The following is a 22,450-nucleotide window of genomic DNA, read 5'->3' as shown; positions in this document are numbered from 1 at the left end:
ATGAATTAAATTTAACGTACTCCATCCGTGTCCCGGTCTTTGTTGAAAAGATGGCAAGTGTACCATTTAAATAAAATTTATAATTAACTATATATATATATATATATATATAAATTATTTTTAAAATTTATATTAATATATATTTTTTAACTTATATATGATAAATAATTTATGTTATTGTATAATGTTATTTTTGTTTACTTATAATTTATTTTAAAATATTAAAATTTAATTATAATAAATAAAAAAATTGAATTAGATAAAAGGTTATATCTTTAAAATTCTTTTAGTGAAAAAAAAGTCCTTAAAAATATTTTCGTATTAGATAAATATTTGTATTTAATAATAATAATAATAATAATAATAATAATAATAATAATGTTATTATTATTAATAACCTAGTTATCTTGATCGAAAATCAAGAATTAATCATTTCAAACATTAATATTTAATTAAGAGATTATTCTTTATTAACAAATGTTTTCTATAATTTGAAAATCCAACCTTAAATATTTGGTTTGGCTTAACAATTATTAAAACAAAAAAAGAAGAAAAAAAAGTTATGATCTTCACAGGTGTTCTGTGATGAAAGTGCAGTTACTTTCGTTTCAAAGTTAAAGCTTAGAAATAGACATCAAAACGTTGATTTCTGATGAATACATACGTCAAAGTAAACCAGGAAATAGACCATTTCAACGCTCCCATAATTTGAACAAGTTTCTCTTTTTTTATCATTCAATTATTTATTTATTTATCATATCTATGTCATATTGCAAATAATTCTTTTCAACTCGGATAGAACCATTATCAACTACATTATTTTATTTGGAAGTATTTAATAATAATACTGTCTTTGATTATAAGCAATAAATAAATTTGTTTTCTTAATAATATAAGCAACAATCATAATTTTTTAAAAAAATATTTAGAGTTAAATTTCTTTTATATATTTATTGCTAACTCTATTTTTTATATATCCACTAGTAACAAATATTAAAAATTAAATTATATATTTAATTTACATATTTTTGTTAATTTGAAATTTTGACTCACTTATTTTAAAATAGAAATATTTAGTTCTCTATTTTTAAAAATACAAAATTTTGATTCTACCGTGTTCATTAATTATTGAATTTTAACATTGTTTCGTGAAATAACATCACTTAAGTAATGTGCTATTTAATGACGTGATATGTAGGAATACAAATTAAGAAAAAAAAACTTAAATTTTTTTTGTTGCATTTATTTTAGTGATTAATAAATTTTATTTTTATACTTTTGTAGTTTTTTTTATCTCCATATGTTATATCACTAAATTTTATAACATTTAAGTATGAATTAATGTCGAGATATAATAATTAACGGATGTTAGATTGACTAGAAAACCAAAGTTTTATATTTTTAAAATTAGGAAACTAAAACTTCTCTATTTTAAAATAGAAGAACCAAAATTGTAGATGAATAAAAATAGAGAAACCAAAAATGTAATTTAGCTAGCATTAATTTGTGGTAAAATTAATTAAAAGTAATCATATTAATTAATTTTCTTCTTCTTGATAATTTATATATTAGTATATAATTATCATTGGAAGTAGTAATAAATAAAGATTGTAACAACTATTTTTTAAAATAAATAAATAAATAATTTTGGATTAGTTAATTTATAATATAAAGAAATGTTTTATTTAAATAATAAAATAAAGAAGGGATATAAGTGTAGAGTATTAAGTTGGACTTTGAGTCCAACTAGAAAACTAAGGATAAGGGGATTTAAGCTTTCTTATGCATCTTCTAAAATCCTACAAGCACCTGTAGAAGGAAACCTAGAGGAGGTCATCGGAGAGTGTGAAGTAGTAATTGGAGCTATAAGGAGCGCATAATATAAAGAAATGTTTTATTTAAATTAATAAAAATAAATAGGAGTTGTAAGTGCCGAGTATTAGGTTGGACTTTGACTCCAACTAGAAAACTTATTAAAAATTAAAAAATAATTAAAAAAGTTAGATTTTCTTATGCATCTTTTGAAATCCTAAAAGCACTTGTAGAAGGAAACCTAGAAGAGGCCACCGAATAGAGTGTATAGTAGCAATCAGAACTACAAGGAGGACATAATATAAAGAAATATTTTATTTAAGTTAATAAAATAAAAGTGGTTGTGGTTGTAGAGTATTGGGTTGGACTTTGAGTCCAACTAGAAAGCTTATTAAAAATAAAAACAATGGGAGTTAGGTTTTCTTGTGCATCTTCTGTAACTCTAAGAGCACCTCTAGAAGGAAACCTAGAGGAGGCTGCTAGAGAAAATGCAGAGTAGCGCCAAAGCTACAAGGAGCACATAAGACTGTAGAATCATCACTCAAGATAAAGGAGAGTGGGATTATTGCATCTATGGACATATATATGTATATATATATAAAGGGTAATGGATATTATGTAATTTGTTGTTGTAGTGTTGTATTGTTTTGGTGAATTCATGCTTGATTCTTGATTGAATTAATCTAATGATGAATTGAAATGTTTAAGGCTTAGGGTTATAAGATTTGGTGGTTCTTGTGTAATTGAATGAATGTAAGTGTTTTGATGATTCTTTATTATTATATGCATGTTGTATGATGATTCTACCAATTATATTAAGAAAAGAAAATATGGATGAGTATGGGTCGATTTGGGAGAACTCAGATCATGAAGTTTGAAATTATACAAAGGGCAAAATTTGCAGCAATGTTGAGCGTGCCTTCATGATGTTGGGCACAAATGCACAATTCTTAGTGTTCAGCGTGAAAAAGGGTCATGCTAGGTGTAGGGATTCCAAAGAGGTCTCTAACTTTCTTATGCATGGCGACAGGTGTCTCGTTAAGCACAGTTTGACGTCTATATTTCAAAATGATGGGACATCGAGCAAGTTAGTTTTAGAGGGGTGCTTAACTCGTCAACATCAAGCAGGAGAGCATCCATGTTGGGTGAAAATTAAACAAAGAGATCTCAAACCACTTCACGTTAGGCACAAGTAACCCCACGTTGAGTGTGAATATGGTAGAAAGATTCTTGATCTCTCCGTGTTGGGCACAAATTTGACCTTGTTAGGTGCCATGCCCATTACATAGTGTGTTGAGTTATAATAATGAATTAATAAATGAAGGAGCCGTGAGGAGGGATTAAGTACTAAAGTTAAAAGAATAAATGTAACGAGTTAGTAATAGAATGTAAACATATAAAAGGAAGAACTAAAGAGAACTATGAGTGTAAGAGGATAAGTAAATAATGTATTCTTGTGAGTATGAATAATGAGTATGTATGGTATTTTTGTGAGGAATTATATTGATGCATGTTGTGATGAGTCATTATGGGTGACGTGGAAAAATGTGGTGGATAAGTCCAGGGTTATAGTCTGACAAGTGTGATTGATGGTTATTGCATATATGTGATGATGTGGTGTTATTGGTAAAGTCCATGCATACATGTTTTGTTATAAGATAGTATGAGTCTATGCAAGTAGGTCTCTCAAAGGTCATCTACTTAGACCTTGGAAGGTGTCATTGTGAGGACCTTCTAACGACAATGGGAGGTAACCATGACCAGTTGCAATCCTTTGACAGAATCTTGATAGACATCCCCTGGTTGAGGATGGATTGAGGGATCATTAGAGGGAGGTGGTCCCTACACCAAAGGGGAGTGGACCATTTTCATGGCTCTTAAGCTATTTTAAATTAAGGATGATGAGGAGATTTGGTACTATATGTATGTAGAATTAGGTGCATGCATTTATACGAGTCTATGTATTTTAACTGTGATTGTTTGGGTTGCCTATATGAGCTTTAGAGTGGATTGATATAATTGAGATATATGTTAATGCTTCTATGAAGTCTAACTACAATGTATGCATGTTACTACTACTCTTGTGCTTTATACATACTACACATAGGTGGTATATATATTCTCACTCCCCGTGTTGTTGTTTTTGTGTTTAGGCTAATCATTAGTTTAGATAAGGTATAAGAAGAGGGGTTTGATGGAGGTGAAACTTAATGCTTCAATAGTGGGATTTACTCTGATAATGTGCATCGAGGCTAAGAGTTTATATTTAAAGTTAATTTAAATATGATGATTTGTGATTTGTGTTGGAAGTTTATGTAAGCAGACAATGTAGATAAAAGAAAGACATTAGAAGGAGGGTTGAATAGTATCAATATAAAAGTTAAGACTTTTTGAAATAGTGAAATAGTATCAAAAACCTTATAAGTGTAGGTGAAGAGTTAATAACAAAGAACACAAAGTGTTTTTATATTGGTTCATCTCATCCACGAAGACTATGCCCAATTCTTGATCAACATGATCAAGTTCCATTATCTTTTACAAAGATACAAGTATTCTTTCACAATCTAATCATGTTTCAACCTAAGTATTCTTTGACTTACCTCTACCTAAGTATTTTTTTGAACAACGAAGCCTCTTTAGGCTTAAATAACAAAGTATTCTTTACAACAAAGTCTCTCCAAACTTCAACAATCAGGTATTCTTTATAGTCAAGCCTCTTTAGGTTTCAACAAACAAGTATCCTTTACAATCAAGCCTTTTTGGGCTACGCAACAACACATCATTATAGATGAGAATCATTTGTTGTTTCATCTTCCTATCAAGACGTGATACAATCAATTTAAATATAGAGCTTTTTACAGAAAGAATGTGTTAGGTCAAAAGACGATCTTGGATCCTTTAAATATAAGTTTTAATGATAATAAATTCAAACATTTTTCAAAAGAAAAGTTTTTTTAGATCATACTATAAGACAAATAGTGATAGACGATTAGGTATTTTGTCATTAAGTCCTCAAAAGAAATACTTCATCTATAAGCCAAAAACATTTAATATGTATCAATTATGATATCTGATAACCAAATTATTTTTATTTATGTTATTCCTTAACAGATTGAAAGGAATAAAAAAAATTTTAGTACTCAAAGTACAAAAAAGGACACAAACATGTTTCATGTCAAAGAAAGGACAAACAAATCCCTCAAACCACGCGAAGTCTCAGGAAAAGTTATTTCTAACTAACATATGTAATAATTCCTCTCTTTTGGTTTCAAAAAGGTGATAAGTAATTTCTTTGATCAGATAAGAAGTGACAATTTGGTGAAACACATTTATTGCTCACATTTAACGCACCAATTGACATTTCTCTTCATATTTAAATAAGCTTGAATATTCATAAAGAATAGAGACATAAATATACATAGATAGAAAAACAATTGTAAAAATGTATATTCTTTCTGTAAAAGTTTTGTACTTAATTAGTTGTATCACGTCTTGATAGAACGACGAAACAACAGTGATTTCCCAACTTTAACTTTGTGTTATTACTTTGAGCATGAAAAGGCTTGATTATAAAAGAATACTTGATTATTGGGGTTTGAAGAGGCTTGACTGTAAAAGAATACTCAAATATTGAAGCCTGAAAAGGTTTTATATTCAAAGAATACTTGGGTAGTTACTTGAAAAGACAAGTCAAAGAATATTTAAGTTAAGCCAAAAGTAGCTTGTAAAAGAATACTTGTATCTTTGTAAAAGTTGGTGAAACTTGATCAAATTGATCAAGAACTAAACATAGTCTCAATGGTTGAAATGAACCAACATAAAAATACTATTTGTTCTTTTCTCTTAAAGTTTTTGTCTGCACTTGTAAGGCTTTGTAACTATTTCACTATTTCAGAAGAAAAAAAATGTTGAGTTTTTGATTATCACTATTCAACTCCCTTTTTAGTGTCTTTCTTTTCTCCACATAATGAATATAAATTTTTTACAAAGATCATCCGTTGTTCTTTCTAAATCTTCAAGTTTTTTCATATAAGTGTTTCATGAAGGTGATTGTTGCAAATCATTGAGCATCTCTCGCAAGCTTATTTAGAATGTCTTTGTCTTCATTCCTTATGAGAAAAGGTGTTCATTGGTGCATTAATTGTGAGCATTAAATGTGTTTCACCAAATTGTCACTTCTTATCTAATCAAGGAGGTTACTTATTACTTTTATGGTATCAAACAAAAGAAATTGTTGTATGTGTTAGTCAAGAATGACTTTTTTTTTATATTTCATATGCTTTGAGGGATTTATGTATCCTTTCTCTAACACAAAGCATGTCTTCATTTACTTTTTAAAGTATGAGTACTAAAAAAGCTTTTTATCACTTTCAATCTGTTAAGAAATAATATAGACAAATATGGTTTGGTTATTAGACATCATAAAAATAATATATATTAAATATTTTTATCTTACTAACGAAATAGTTTGTCTGAGAGACTACATGTCATCATAACCAATCATATATATTGATTTGTCTTATAGTATGATTTGAAATTTTTTTTTTCTGAAAACGTCTAAATTTATTATCATTAAAACACATATTCTAAGGGATTCAATATCATCTTTTTTGATCTAATAATACTCATTTAATAATACTCTCTCTAAAATACTTCTCCTTCAATATAAGATATTTCAATTAAATTACTTATTTTGACATTTATAACAAAGATAATGTAGGAATAATATTATAAGGTCAATAAAATTCATAAATACAAACAAATAATTTCCTTCATATGTGTAAAATCAGTCTTTTGTTTGTTTGTTTCTTATATCAATAGAGAACAAAGGAATAAGTTTAAGGTAGGGTGTAAAAGGGTTGAAAATAAGTCAAACTGAGTAAGTTTAATAGAATTTTACTTGACTCGATAATATTTGACTCAACTCGTAGCTTAACTTGAATTTGACATAAACCTTTGTTCCAACTCGAACTCGATTTGGTTCAAGTTCGCTGCAATTTGACTCAATTCATTGACTCAAATCATATGAACCAAAACTCAACTTTTTTGAATCTTATACATTTTAAATTTTAATTGAATAATAGACTTTAAATAAAATAACTATTTATTTTTTAAAAAAGACAAAAATATAACTTTTTCTATTAGCTTTGCAAGATTACAAGCTAAAACTTAAAAGAAACATGATTACAACTAAAGTTTGTATAAATTAAAATTACTCCACCTTGCATAAAATAATAGAAAACTCAATCTATAACTATGAAATTTAAAAGTGTTCACATATTTTATTATTATTAACTTATAACTAAGTTTTGCAAATTATTTTAAATTTGAATAAGCTGAAATTAAATAAAAACTTAATTATATAAAATATATATTTATATGCCAACCCAATTTTAGAATTATACATAACTTAAGTTCAACTCATTTATTTATTGAATTAAATCTTTAGCTCAATTTTAACTCTTTTGGTTCATGAATCAAGTTTAACAAGTTAATTATCAAATTAAGTTTTAAACTATTTTAGAGTTAGTTCAATTCATTACGACTCTGTACAATATTGTTGTGTCTTGAGTGCTACTCTAGAATCTAGACATACAAAAAAATTTGTTTTGTCTACTTTTAATGCTCCTCACATTTCATTTACACATCCTTTTAATCTTTTTTTTTGTTTGGTATATAACTAACAATAAAATAATTCACGTTAACTTAAAAAATTAGTTAATATTATTTACTTGCACCAATTGTATTTAAAATAACATAATTTTCTAAATTACTCCTTCTTAAAAATTGACATTAAAAATTAAAAAAAAATATAATTAAATATACAATCTTAATTAAATGAATAAATATTTTAGAGATAATAGTATTAAATAGAGTAAGTTAAGTTGAGATTTACTTATATTTGAAACCAATAATATAAACATGAATTTATTTTAATCCGAAGTCCACTATCACATTAAGTAAATTTCATGTAAAATTCATTTTTAAATAAGAATTGAAACATGTGTTAAATTGGAAGCGGAGCTTACATTTTCAATGAGTTTTATACAAATTTAACTTGATCAAAAATAATTTAATTTCTTTACATCGTCAGTATTGAGGTTTTCACTCTAGCAACTAATTAAAATTTACTTCATAAGTAATTTTTAAAGTAATTAGTTGACAATTATGTTTTCTGATCTAAAACAAAATGCATGGTAGGCATTGTGATGACAAATGGAGGCCATGGGCTGGGGATATTAATTGGGCCATGATTCTATCACCAAACCCTCCAACATCAGCCCAGTATGGGAGATGCATAGTTGACATTGTATTTTACTAAATACATGTTTAAATAAACTTCTAGGGATAAACACTTTTAGGAAAAAAAATAAAAAGGGAAAAAATAAACTTTTACATAAATTAAAACTAGTTTATAGACAAATTACACAAATTATAATAAAAAAATTTGATAATCTAATATGAAAAAAAAAATTATAAATTAATTTATACATAAATTAATTTTAATTTATAAAAAAACTAATTTATTTATACATAAACTAGTTTGAGTTTTTGATTGTCATTACTCAACTCCCTCTTTAGTGTCTTTCTTTTCTCCACATAATGAATATGAGTTTTTTACAATGATAATCCTCTATTCTTTCTAAATCTTCAAGCTTTTTCATATAGGTGTTTCATGAAGGTGATTGTTGCAAATCCTTGAGCATCTCTTGCAAGTTTGTTTCGTCTATCTTCATCTCCGTTCCTTATGAGAAAAGGTGTTCATTGGTGCATTAATTGTGAGCATTAAATGTATTTCACCAAATTGTCACTTCTTATCTAATTAATGAGATTACTTATCATCTTTATGGCACCAAACAGAAATTCTTGCATGTGTCAATCAAGAATGACTTTTTTTGAGATTCTATATGCTTCAAGGGATTTGTTTGTCCTTTCTTTGATGCAAACCATGTCTTCATTCCTTTTTAAATTGTGAGTACTAAAAAATATTTTTATCACTTTCAATCCGTTAAGAAATAACATAGAAAAATATGATTTGGTTATTAGACATCATAAAAATAATATATATTAAATATTTTTCTCTAGCTGACGAAATAGTTCGTTTGAGAGACTACATGTCATCATAACAAATCATGTATATTGATTCGTCTTATAATATGATTTGAAAAAAAAATTCTAAAAACATGTAAGTTTGTTATCAGTAAAACTTATACACTAAGAAATTTAAGATTATCTTTTGATCTAATAATACTCTTTCTAAAATACTTCTCCCTCAATATAAGATCTTTGAATTACATTACTTATTTTGACATTTATAACAAAGATAATTTAGGAATAATATTATAAGATCAAAAAAATTCAAAAATATGAACAATTAACTTCATTGATATATGTTAAATCATTTTTTTTGTTTGTCTCTTATATCAATAAAGAATAAAGGAATAAGTTCAGGGTAAGGTGCAAAAGGGTTGAAAATGAGTCAAGCCGATTGAGTCCAATTCAACTCGACTTGACTTGATAACATTTGGTTCAACTTGTAGCTTAACTTGGATTTGGCGTAAACCTTTTTTTCTAATTCGAACACAATTCGGCTCAAGTTTGCTAGCAATTTAATTCAACTCGTTGACTCGAATCATGTGAACCAAAACTCAACTTTTTTGAATCTTATACATTTTAAATTTTTAATTTTATAATAGACTTTAAATAAAATAATTTTTTTTAAAATACAAAAATATAACTTGTTCTATTTGCTTTGCAAGATTACAAGCTACAAATTTAAAGAAACATAATTACAACTAAAGTTTGTATAAATTAAAATTACTCCACCTTACATAAAATAATAGAAACTCAATCTATAACCATGAAATTTAAAGTGTTCACATCTTTTATTATTATTATTAACTTACAACTAAGTTTTGAAAGTTCTTTTAAATTTGAATAAGCTAAAATTAAATAGAAAGTTAATTATATAAACTATATATTTATATGTCAACCCAATTTTAAAATTATATACGACTCAAGTTGAACTCATTTATTTATTGAACTAAATCTTTAGCTCTGTAACGTAGCAAGTTGTTTTAGAAAGCCCAATATAGGTGATTTAGTAGCTCAGGAGGGGCCGTTCCAAGCTATTAAATTGACTTGTAAATCGTGGTTGAGAACGGGCCGTTCTGGAGGGAGAACGGGTCGTTCCAAACCCCAAAACGGGGCGTTCTGAATGCAGAACGGGTTGTTCTGGATGAGTCCCAGAACGGGCCGTTCTGATTTCAGAACGGACCGTTCTGCATGTGGTTTTTCCACATGACGAAGGGGTACAGAACGGGCCGTTCTGGATTCGGAACAGGCCGTTCTGGTCACTCCGGAATTTCTATAAATAGGGGTTGTGGGCAGTGAGGAGAATGAGAAGTTTTAGAGAGAAGTTCTAGAGAGAAGGACTCTGGGTTTGTGGGCTCCTTTCTCTCTCTAAATTCTATGTATGATTCTTCTTCTCCTCTAGACAACTAATGTCTTCTGTCTTCTCTTGAATTTCAGACTAGAAAGCTTGTTTTTTGGAGGATTGAAGTTCAAGAGTCAAGCTTGGAGGATATTTCTTCTTCTTCTCAGATCCTTGGCTTTTTAGAACCAATCTTCAGGTGAGGGAAGCTAGAATGTAGATTGTTTAATTTTAGGAGAGTTAGGGAAGCTTCATGCATTGTTTCCTTTGAAAATGGTGTGGATTTAGTAGTTGTTGGCTTAAGTTGTTCATATGTTGTGTGTTGATAATATGTGATATGTTGTTAAAGTTGCTATACGTTGTGAAACTAAGTTATTTTTATGTTGTCTATTGTTGAATTATTAATAAGTTGAGATGTATAGGTTGAAGTAGTTTATTGATGTAAAAGTTATTTAAAGTTGTATAAGGTGCCTATTATTGTAAGATGCCTATTGTTGTATTGTTGTAAGTTGCCTATTGTTGTAAGATGTCTATAGTTGTATTGTTGTAAGTTGCTTATAGTTGTTAAGATGTTTATTGCTATAAAGTTGATAAGCTGCCTATTGTTGTAAAGTTGGAAAGTTGGGGACATATGGTGAATATATATGTCCTATGTTGAGATACATAGTACTAAGGTGATAAGTTGAAAGTTGTTTTAAGGTTGAATCTCTTAGTACTGTGTGGGCGACATGGAAGTAGTCGATCCATGTCATGGTTGAATGACTAATTTGAGTAAGGTATCTAGTTAGAGATGTAGTCTTTGACTAGGTACTGGAGGGTGCGTGGTACTTGGAGGACAGTGGGTGGGCTAATTCCATATGTGGATTGGTGATGCTAGCCAAGGTCGTGGTAGGCTCATACCCAAACCCTTCTGTCCTGACAGTAGTACTGGACCTCTGAGTCTAAGTGGCACACCTGAGAAATCGCCTATTGTTGTCTATACCTGGTTCTCTTCGGAGTTCCTAACGTTGTTCTATACCTGACCTGGTTGAGATAGGTCAAACGTTGGATTCAGTAGGGTTTATGCCACCTAGATTGCTCAACCTCAGTTGTTGGAGATCTCCCAGTTGTATATGCGTGACGACGCATTAAATATTAAGTTGCATATTGTTGTTGTTGTTGTATTAAAGTTGCTTCTAAGTTGTATGAATGAGTTATGTTTTTATGTTGAACTATATGGTTGTTTGTGATGATGATTGAATGAATGAGTAGTATAGTGTTTCCCTATACTTGTATGGTTGTTTATTGAACTCTAGCTTACCCTTTTTGTGAAGAAGAGAGAAAAAGATAGAGGTGGTAATATGTGTGTTGAATAGTTGTGTATATTACAAAGAAGGGGAGAAGGGGAGAAGGGGTATATATATACATATTGTAACATCCCCCCTCAAACTCAAGTAGGTAAGGAAGATACCAACTTGAGTTTGGAAACTAATGTGCGAAAACGACCAGGATGATGTGCTTTAGTAAGCAAGTCAGCTGGTTGATCAACAGTGCTAATCGGAATGAGATTAAGAGTACCACGAACAACGTGTTGTCTAGTAATATGACAATCAATCTCAATGTGCTTGGTGCGCTCATGAAAAACATCATTGTGAGCAATCTGAAGAGCACTACGATTGTCGCAAAAAAAATCAGTAGGAGAAGATTGAGGAAACCCAAGATCACCTAAAAGCCAACGAATCCAGACAATCTCAGAAGTGGTATCAGCCATAGCACGATATTCGGCCTCAGTGCTAGAACGTGCAACAAGTTGTTGCTTCTTGCTACGCCAAGAAATAAGGGAGTCACCAAGAAAAATGCAAAAACCAGTAACAGAACGGCGGTCAGTGGGATCACCACCCCAATCAGCATCGGAGTAAGCACGAAGGATCAATGGGGAATCAACTGAGTAATGGAGACCGTGAAAGATAGTGCCCTTGACATATCTGATGATACGAAGAACAGCAGCAAAGTGTGTGGATCGTGGAGCACACATGAACTGACTAACCAAATGAACAGCATATGCAATATCTGGTCTAGTGACTGTGAGATAAATCAAGCTCCCAACCAACTGTCGATAAAGTGTCGGGTCTTCAAGCGGAGTACCATCAAGGGGAGTGAAATGAGCACGGGTTTCGAGAGGAGTAGACTCAGTTTTGCAATCTGTGAGTCCTGCTCGAGAGATAAGATCAGAAGCATATTTGGCCTGGGAGAGGAATAAACCATCATCACAAGAGAGAATCTGGATGCCCAAGAAGTAGCTGAGTGAACCAAGATCCTTCATCTCAAAGTGCAGATTTAAGAATTGCTTAAGTTCAGAGATACCATTAGAGTCATCACCCGTGATAATCATATCATCAACATACAAAAGAAGTATAACAGTACCATGATCATTGCGACGGATAAAAAGTGCATTGTCATAATTGCTAGAAGTGAACCCAAGTTGAGCAATGGTGTCATGAAATTTAGCAAACCAGGAACGAGGAGCCTGTTTAAGACCATAGAGAGCCTTACGAAGGCGACACACCTTGTGCGGAGGACAAGAGTAACCTGGTGGAGGTTGCATGTAGACTTCTGCATCTAAATCACCATTAAGGAAGGCATTCTTGACATCCATTTGATCAATAAACCATTTCTTTGAGGCAGCAATAGCAAGGAGAGTACGAAGAGAAGTGAGACGAGCAACAGGAGCAAAAGTCTCCTCATAATCAATGCCATATTCCTGAGTAAAACCCCTTGCAACCAAACGCGCCTTATAGCGCTCAATGGAACCATCAGAATAAGTCTTGACCTTGAAAACCCATTTGCAGCTCATGAGATTCTTGTCAGGAGGAGGATCGACAAGATCCCATGTGTTGGTAGTTTCTAAAGCCTGTAGTTCAGCTTGCATGGCCTCTCGCCACTTAGGATCTGCAGAAGCCTCTCGATATGTCTGGGGTTCATAGTGAGACATTATGGTGGAAAAACAATGGTAATCACGAAGATAAGAAGGGGGTTTTCTTACCCTAGGGAGAAGATCAGGAGGAGGTTGAAGAGCTGGATCTTGAACCGCAGGATCAACGGCAGAGGCGAGCTCATTCGGAATTATGGGAAGATCGGAAGCCCCTGTAAGCTCATCAGAGGAACCTGCATCAAAGTCATGAGGAAAAAGATCTATAGAAGGGTTAGTGAATAATGGAGTAGAGGTGGATGGAATAGACTTAAACGTAGAGAGAGAGGAGAACATTTTGTGTTCCCAGAAAACAACATGACGGGAGATACGAATGCGTTGAGATATGGGATCCCAAACACGATAACCTTTGTGTTCGGTGCCATAGCCAAGAAAGCAACAAAGACGAGCTCGAGGCTGAAGTTTGGTATATTCATGAGGCTGAAGAAGAACAAAACATGCACAACCAAAGACTCTAAGAGACTCATAACTCGGAGTAGTTCCAAAAAGACGCTCGAAAGGAGTCTTATCACCCAAAACAGAGGAGGGAAGACGATTAATGACATAAACAGCAGTAAGGGCAGCTTCACCCCAAGTGCGTTCTGGACAAGAAGAGGAAATAAGCATGGCACGGATGGAATCAAGAATGTGACGATGCTTTCGTTCAGCACGCCCATTTTGTTGAGAAGTACCTGGACAGGAAAACTCAGATGTAGTGCCCTGTTCAGCAAGAAAATGCAAAAGCTTAGAATCACGATATTCAGAGGCATTGTCACGACGAAAGGTTTTGATGCACTTTGAAAATTGAGTTCTAATCATAGTGGCAAAATTAATATAAATTTGAGGAATTTCTGATATAGATTTCATCAAATATATCCATGTAAAACGAGAAAAGTCATCAATGAAAATAACAAAGTACCGACGACCACCCATTGTTGGGGTTGGAGCCGGTCCCCAAACATCAGAATGCACAAGATCAAAAGGGGAAGCAGAAGAAGAAATATTGTCATTAAATGGTAAAGCAGCTTGTTTAGCAGTTTGACAAGCAGAACAATCAAGTTTATCTTCTTTAGTGGAGCCTAAACTACCCATGGAAATAAGGGGACGTAATTTGCTAAGAGAGGTGTGACCAAGACGTTGATGCCAAAGATGGATGGAAGAGGGCGTTGAAGCAGCACATAGATTATTGGATGAGGGAACATGAAGTGTGGTAAGCTCAAACATCCTTCCGATCTTACGCCCATTCCCAATGATCTTCCCCGTCCGCGGATCCTGTACAGTACAACCAGTGGAAGAAAATGTGAGAGTATAACCAAGATCACAAAGTTGACCAACGGAAATAAGGTTAAAATTTAATTTGGGAACTTGATAAGCATCAGGTAGACTAAGAGAAGGTATAGAAATAGGTCCCTTATGGCTCACTTCCATTAGAGAGCCATCTGCAGTGTGAATATGACTAATAGGATCTCTAGAGGACATGTCAGAAAAAACATGTGATGATGAAGTCATATGGTTGCAACAGGCAGAGTCAAAATACCAACGGATGTTACCTGGTGTTGTGGCTAAAGCAGTAGAAGGGTTACCGGAGGAGATAGAGAGAACCTGCTTGAGAATAGACTCGAGATCACCAACAGAAACAAGTGCTTGTGCATCAGAAGATTTCCCTTCATTGATTGGAGTAGTGGCAAGAGCAGGCCTAGATGGAGATGAACCAGCAGAACGACGTTGGGATCGAGTGTGAGCCGAACGAGGCGGGCAAGTAGGAATAGGGTGAATAACATCCAAATTTGACATGATAATTGAGAAAATTAAGCTATAGGAATAAAATTTGGTAAAATGAAGCTAAGAAATGAAAAATACAAGCAAAAATAGAATTTTTTTTTTTTTTTTTTTTTTTTGAACCTGGTTTAGTGTACCAGTTCAGAACCGAATCTGCAAAACTGCAGATCGACAAGGAGGGCAGATCGGCGCAGTCACGGAAGCGATCGGCGCAGTCACGGAAGTAGCCACCGTGGAGAACTCACCGGAGCAGGCACCGCGGGGGTGAGCGGAGGCAGCCGCGTGGGTGCGGGGGCGACGTCCTCGAGGTTGGCAACGCTGTCCGTGAGGGTGGCAGCCGCGTGAGGCGGCTCGATCTGGTGCAGGAAGAGGCGGCGGAGGGCGGCGAGGATGTCGGAGAGCGGCGCGTAGAGGAGGCGCGCGCGGCGGATGCAGCGGTGAAGGCGAAAAACCGTACCGCGGAGTGCGCGACGACAACGATGACTGTGGCAGCAGCGGCGGCGACCAGGCAGCGAGACGGAAGAGGGGATCCAGATCCGCGAGTGGCACCGGCGGAGGTCGCGCTGGATGTCGCGCCTGAGATCGGAGAAGCGGTCACGGAGCGGGTGGAGGCGGAGGCACCTCTTCTCGTTGGCCGGAGGGAATGATGGCGGCGGAGGCGAGGCAGCTGCGTCGGAGAAGAGATGGTGGCGGCGGAAGCGGTGCAGGACGAAGAGCAGCGGCCCGAGCGCGGCGATTCTGGCGGAGGAGACGGGCGCGGCTGAGCAGGAGGCGACGGGGAAGACCTCCGAGATGACGAACCTGGCTGGATCTACGCACTCACCAAGTGCGGCGGGGAGGTCAGCGCGCGGAGGCGGCGGCGGCAGGCGGTGGTGGAGAGTTAAGCTCTTGATACCATGTGAAGAAGAGAGAAAAAGATAGAGGTGGTAATATGTGTGTTGAATAGTTGTGTATATTACAAAGAAGGGGAGAAGGGGAGAAGGGGTATATATATACATATTGTAACACTTTTGTTTCCATGTGGATGGACTGCTATGATCCTACGGTGTATGGGAACAGATCAGGGCTAGGTTGGAGTTGTTGGCAGAGTCTGCTGCTCGAAGTGGAATTTTGGTTCCTAGTGTCAGAGTTACCACCTTGGGTAACAGTTTTGTCACTTTGTGCTTGACCGACACTAGGAGATAGTAGTTTTGGATAACTGTATAAATACTAAATACTTAAATACTTAATTATTCTTGTATATATTTTCATATTTTATATTTATGAGTTATCCAATTTTATTATTTATCTTAGTTTAAAATTTTTTAGTGCGATTCTATTAAGTGTAGGGATCACGACGGGTCGTTACAAGCTCAATTTCAATATTTTAGTTCATGAACCAAGTTTAACAAATTAATTATTAAATTAAATTTTAAACTATTTTAGAGTTAATTCAATTCATTACCTCTCTAAACAATATTGTTTCTTGAGTGCTACTCTAGAGTATAGACACACAAAAACTTGGTTCGTGAACTACATTTAATGCTCCTCATATTTCTTTTACATATCCTTTTTGATACTTTTTTTTTTTGGTTCGGTATATAACCAACAATGAAATAATTCACGTTAACCTAAAAAATTAGTTAATATTATTTACTTGTACCAATTGTATTTAAAATAACATAATTTTCTAAATTACTCTTTCTTAAAAATTAATAAAAAGAAATATAATTAAATATACAATCTTAATTAAATGAATAAATGTTTTCCAGATAATGATATTAATTAAAGTAAGTTAAGTTGAGATTTGTTTATATTTGAGATCAATAATATAAACATGAATTTATTTTAATCCGAAGTCCTCTATAACATTAAGTAAAATTCATTATTAAATAAGAATTGAAACATGTGTTAAATTGGAAACGAAGCTGACATTTTCAATGAGTTGTATGCAAATTTAACTTGATAAAAAATAATTTAATTTCATTGCATCATCAGTATTGAGGTTTTTACTCTACCAACTAACTAAAATTTACTTCATAAGTAATTTTTAAAGTAATTAGTTGACAATTATGTTTTCTGATCTAAAACAAAATGCATGGTAGGCATTGTGATGACAAATGGAGGCCATGGGCTGGGGATATTAATTGGGCCATGATTCTATCACCAAACCCTCCAACATCAGCCCAGTCTGGGAGATGCATAGTTAGTTGCCATTGTATTTTACAAAATACATGTTTAAATAAACTTCTAGGGATAAACACTTTTAGGAAAAAAAGACAAAATAAAAAGGAAAAAAATAAATTTTTACATAAATTAAAACTAGTTTATAGACAAATTACACAAATTATAATAAAACTTTTTGATAAACTAATATGAAAAAAAAAACCTTTTTAAATTATCTTATATATAAATTAATTTTAATTTATAAAAAAAATATTTTTTTTTCTTATACTTGTGAAAAAAAAAATTTATCTAAACAAACTCTATTTATATATCAAAAACACAAACCTAAGGCCATGGATGGATCGGAATATTTGAGCTAAGCATCTATCAGCACTTACCCACCATAGATAGAAGCTCCTATTTTAAATAGACTCAGCCACCTTATATCATACTAGTAAAGATTATCTATATTTTATCTTTATTAGAAATATTTCGATATTTAGTTAATTTTTCAGCTTGTAAATACAATTGGCAATATATAACTGTGCAAGGTAACGTATTGATCAATGTTAACATAGGATTTCTGAAATCACTTATAAAAAAAATATATGAAGGAAATAAACAAATAAAGTTTTTTAAAAAATTAAAATTAGTTTATGTGTAATTTTAATTTATGTATAAACTAATTTTAACTTATGAAATTTATTAATTTTATTTTCATTTTCTAAAAATATTTTGTTTTAAATAAATCAAAACACATCTTTACTACCATTGGTCTTACTTTTGGATAAAGGTATAGAATAATAGTGAGCTTCAAGCAACAACATATGGAGGATGATTAAAAGAAAAAATATTTTTTAATTGAGTTTTGTTAATGAAATTCATGCAACACACCTTATAGGGTTAACTTCCATCATACTATAAATATTCTCATTTTAAATAAATCACGTCTTAAAAAAAATATTAATAATTATCAAGAAAATTTTACCAAATTTTATCATAAAATTTGTAAAAAAAGTTTCTTATTTTGTTCGTCTTTCAATCCATAAAATTTGAGTGAGAGATTTCTCAAAAATATGTAATATATTGTTGAGATAATAAAGATGTTGTGGATAGCTTGAAGAGTTGAACCACATTAAATTAATTTTGTGTGATTTTTTTTTTATTTCTCTTATGGTATTTCTTTTTATATATGTTCTCTCATTATTGTGAATAAAAAAATAAGAAAAGTTTTTTTGTCCAAACTTGAAGTGATTCTCAACCTTTTTGACTATTTTAATTTCTATTTATTATCCTAGCACACATCCCACAATCCTAATTTTTTTAAGAATAGTCTCCAAAATTTATATTTTAGATTTTACCATCTCAACAGTTGAAAGCAAGACTTTTAAATTTTACCATTTATATTAAAATCAAACTGGCTAGTTCGACTAATCAAATAAACAACCCAATAACTAACAATATTTAGTTGTGTCTAAAATTGATACAACTGGTTGAACCAATAAAAATTAGTTAAGAAACGGTGTGAAAATTTGGTTTGAAATGGTCATGATTAAAAATATATTTTTCAATTTTAAAATTTAATTTAAAATATTTTTAATAAAAATTATAAATTAAAATATTTCTTTTATCAATTATTTTTAATACTTTTCTTATGAAAAGATAAATTAATCATTTATATTAATTTACAATGTTAAACTTTTATAATTTATATTATATTAATTTGACATTTTCTATTCAAAACATAAACTTCTTATTATTAATAAAAAATGTTATATTTTATTAAATTTTAAACTTAAATATTTGTTATATTTAGTTTTCTTTAAACATATAAATCATATTTAAAATTTATATATATAAAGGAGAAGATAATGTAATTTTCGTATCTCTCATGAAAGGTTATATTTATAACGAAGAAATTTATTTATCAAAAATTAATTATGGGAAAAACTACTTTTATGAGAAAAAAAAAATATACTCAATTATTGAAAGATTAAATTAAACTATAAGATAAGATTAATTTGTCTAAAATATCAAGTAAATAAGATTAAATTAATTAAAATATCTCATTAATTAAACTAAATTAATTTAAAATAATTTTCTAAACTATAATTAAATAAACATATTAACCTTTTTCAAATATTATAAATATACAATACATTGAACTACATAAATAAGGATACTCATGCTCCAAATATGATGAACAAGAATCACATGTTAGAGTTTCAAAATTTTTCTCTAATACATGTATTATGATGAGGAAAATATTAAAACTTCAAGAAGAAGATTCTTGAAGTTTTAATCTTTTCCTTATTATAATACTAGTGTTTAAAGAAGATTTTAAAGTTCTATATGTTGGAACAAATTCATTTTTCCTTGTCTTTCACAATATTTTTGGGCATTGCAAGGTAAGAAATATATATTTTCTTTTATACTTATTAAGTTTTTTTGATTGAATAACATAATTGACTTTTGATAGTTCTTTCAATGATGAACAGACAAAAATGTATCTAATTAAATGTTACTATCTTGATTATTTTTTCTTTTGACACCACAAATACAAAAGAAAGAAAAAGAAATGTTTCTAATTACCACTACAATTTAAGATGCAAGAATAAGTAAATAGATAAATTATACTTATCCAAATGAGTTTTCATTCATCATATTTGTAGCATATAGTTCAATATTTGTCTAAAATATCTGTTTTTGAGTATTATCATAATAATAACCGATTAATATAATATCTTAAGTTTGAGCTAGGAGGCTTTTTTGTTTTTATGCTATATAAATTGAGATATCATTGTTAGCAATAGTCTTTATCATCCTTTCGTTTCTTGTTTATATTTTCCACTGATAGAATAAATAACATTTTTTTTCTTTTTTTTCAAACATATCCATCTATAATATAATGTTCTATGAATAGCAACAATAGTGTTGCCCAATACGATGAGATTTCTTACAAATTGGGGTAAATTATTTGGCACATTTCTGCAATGAATTGAAGGTCAATGCTTGTATTCTTTATGTTAGAAAGTACCAAAGACTCACTTCATATCCTATCTTTTTCACTCAAAACGTGTTACTAAGAATTAAATTGAAGGTACTGCTTGTATGAATAGCAACTATAATGCTTGTATTCTTTTTTCTTGAAAAGGAGGTGACAAGTGTAACATTTAAAAATTTATAATAAATTATATATAAATAAATATTATGTTTGAATATATTATTATTATTATTATTATTATTCAAATCAAGACACTTTATATATTTATTAAAAATAAAATAAAATAAATAATAAATTTAAATAATAAAAATATATTGATTTAATTGATATTATGATTTGTCTTTAAATTTTAAAATTTTAAATTCAAGTTTTAGGTTTATTGAAAATAATAAATTTTTAATTTTTTTAATAATAAAAAGATATAATAATTTATTGAATATAAACATCAAAGTGATTATTAAAAACAAGTTAGGTATGAAAATAAAAATTAATCATTTCAAATATTAATATTTATTTAAGAGATTATTCTATTGTAATAAGTATTTTTCTATAACTCGGAAATCCAACCTTAAATATTTGATTTGGCTTAACAATTATAAATATATAATGATCTTCATACAAATCCATTCCGTACAGGTGCTCTGTAATAAAAGAACGTTTACTTGCGTTTCAAAGTTAAGCTTAGAAACACTTCAAAACGTTGATTTCTGATCAAAACATACGCCAAAGACTCAAAGTAAACCACGAAATAGACCATTTGAATGTTCAATTATGGACCATATAACTTGAACAACTTTTTTTTTTTTTTTCATTCAACCTTTTTTATTTTAATCACATGTATATGTTGCAAATAATTAGTTTCAACCCAGAATTAAATTTTTTTTTTAATTATAAATAATAATTATTAATTCTTAATGATATTTATAATTTAATTTATTTTTTATTATTGTTAACTTTATTTTATATGCACACACTTGTAACTAAAATTAAAGGTTAAATTGTATTTTTAATTTATTTATTTTTTTCAATTAGTAATAAAGGCATTTAGTCCTTTGATTTATAAGAAATATAAAATTTTATTCTATCATTAAACTATTAATTTAATACTTATTAATTATTATTATTTTGTGATATGTCACTAACACGATATTTAATAATATACTATGTAAAGATAAAAATTTTTTAAAAAAATAATAAATTATAAAATACATGTATGGGAGTAGGCATGGCAACGGGGCGGGGCGGAGGCGGGTTTTACATTCTCTACCCATGTCCCTGTTCCCGATACCTGCTGAGAGTAAAATTTAGGTACTCATTCCCGTCTCTTGCGAGGTTTGGGTTTCCCCGCCCCGCCCTTGCCCCTGCTCTTACCTTTTTTTTTCTTTTCTTTCTTTTTTCTTTTAAATAAATATGAACAAATTTTTTTAAAAAAATAAAGGAAAAATAAAATAATTTTTTACATTAAATATTTATAATTTTGGTTTATATATATCTAAATAATTTTTTAATTATATTATTAAGCGGGACGGGGGGCAGGACGAGTATTAACATCCTTGTCCCCGCTCCCGCCCCCGCCCCCGCTCCCGATTTTATCAAACGGGGAAAATCCAAACCCGAACCCGAACTCGATAAACACGGGTTTTTCCCGTCAAAATCGGGATGGGTTCGGGCGAGTATTCACGGGGATGGATTAGATTGGCATGCCTATATGGGAGGGAGATGCATGACATTATGTTTTACTAAATACATATTTGAATAAATTTTTGTATAAATATTTCTATGAGAAATTAATAAATAAATAAATAAAATAAAGTTTCTAAATAATCTTAAACTAACTTATACAAAAATTAAAATTAAATTTTTGATTAAAATAATATGAAAAAGTTGTACAAATTAATTTACGTATAAACTACCTTTAATTCATTAAAAAAACTAATTTATTTATTTATTATATTTTTTTAGAAGTGTTTAATTAAAAATTTATCCAACTAAACTCTATATCACAAACAATAAACCTGAGGCCATAGTCCAACTATTTGGGCTAAGGATTTATCAACACCTACCCAGTAAAAGCCCAACATCGGCATCCATTTATATTAGCTTCGCAAATGTGATCTATATTTTATCTTTATAAGCAATATTTGGATATTTAATTAATTTTTCAGCTTGTAAATACAATTGGCAATGATTTTGCAAGACAATGTATTGATCACTATTTACTTAAGATTGGTTAGATATCAGAAAGCACTTAAAAAATGAAACAATTAACTTATGAAGGAGAAAATAAAATAATTTTCTTAACAAAAATAAAATTAGTTTATGTGGAATT

The sequence above is a fragment of the Cajanus cajan genome, chromosome 8 (assembly GCF_000230855.2).
Source record: "Cajanus cajan strain Asha chromosome 8, NIPB_CcT2T_4, whole genome shotgun sequence".
NCBI lineage: Eukaryota > Viridiplantae > Streptophyta > Magnoliopsida > Fabales > Fabaceae > Cajanus > Cajanus cajan.
Note: the sequence above shows the minus strand (reverse complement) of the source record.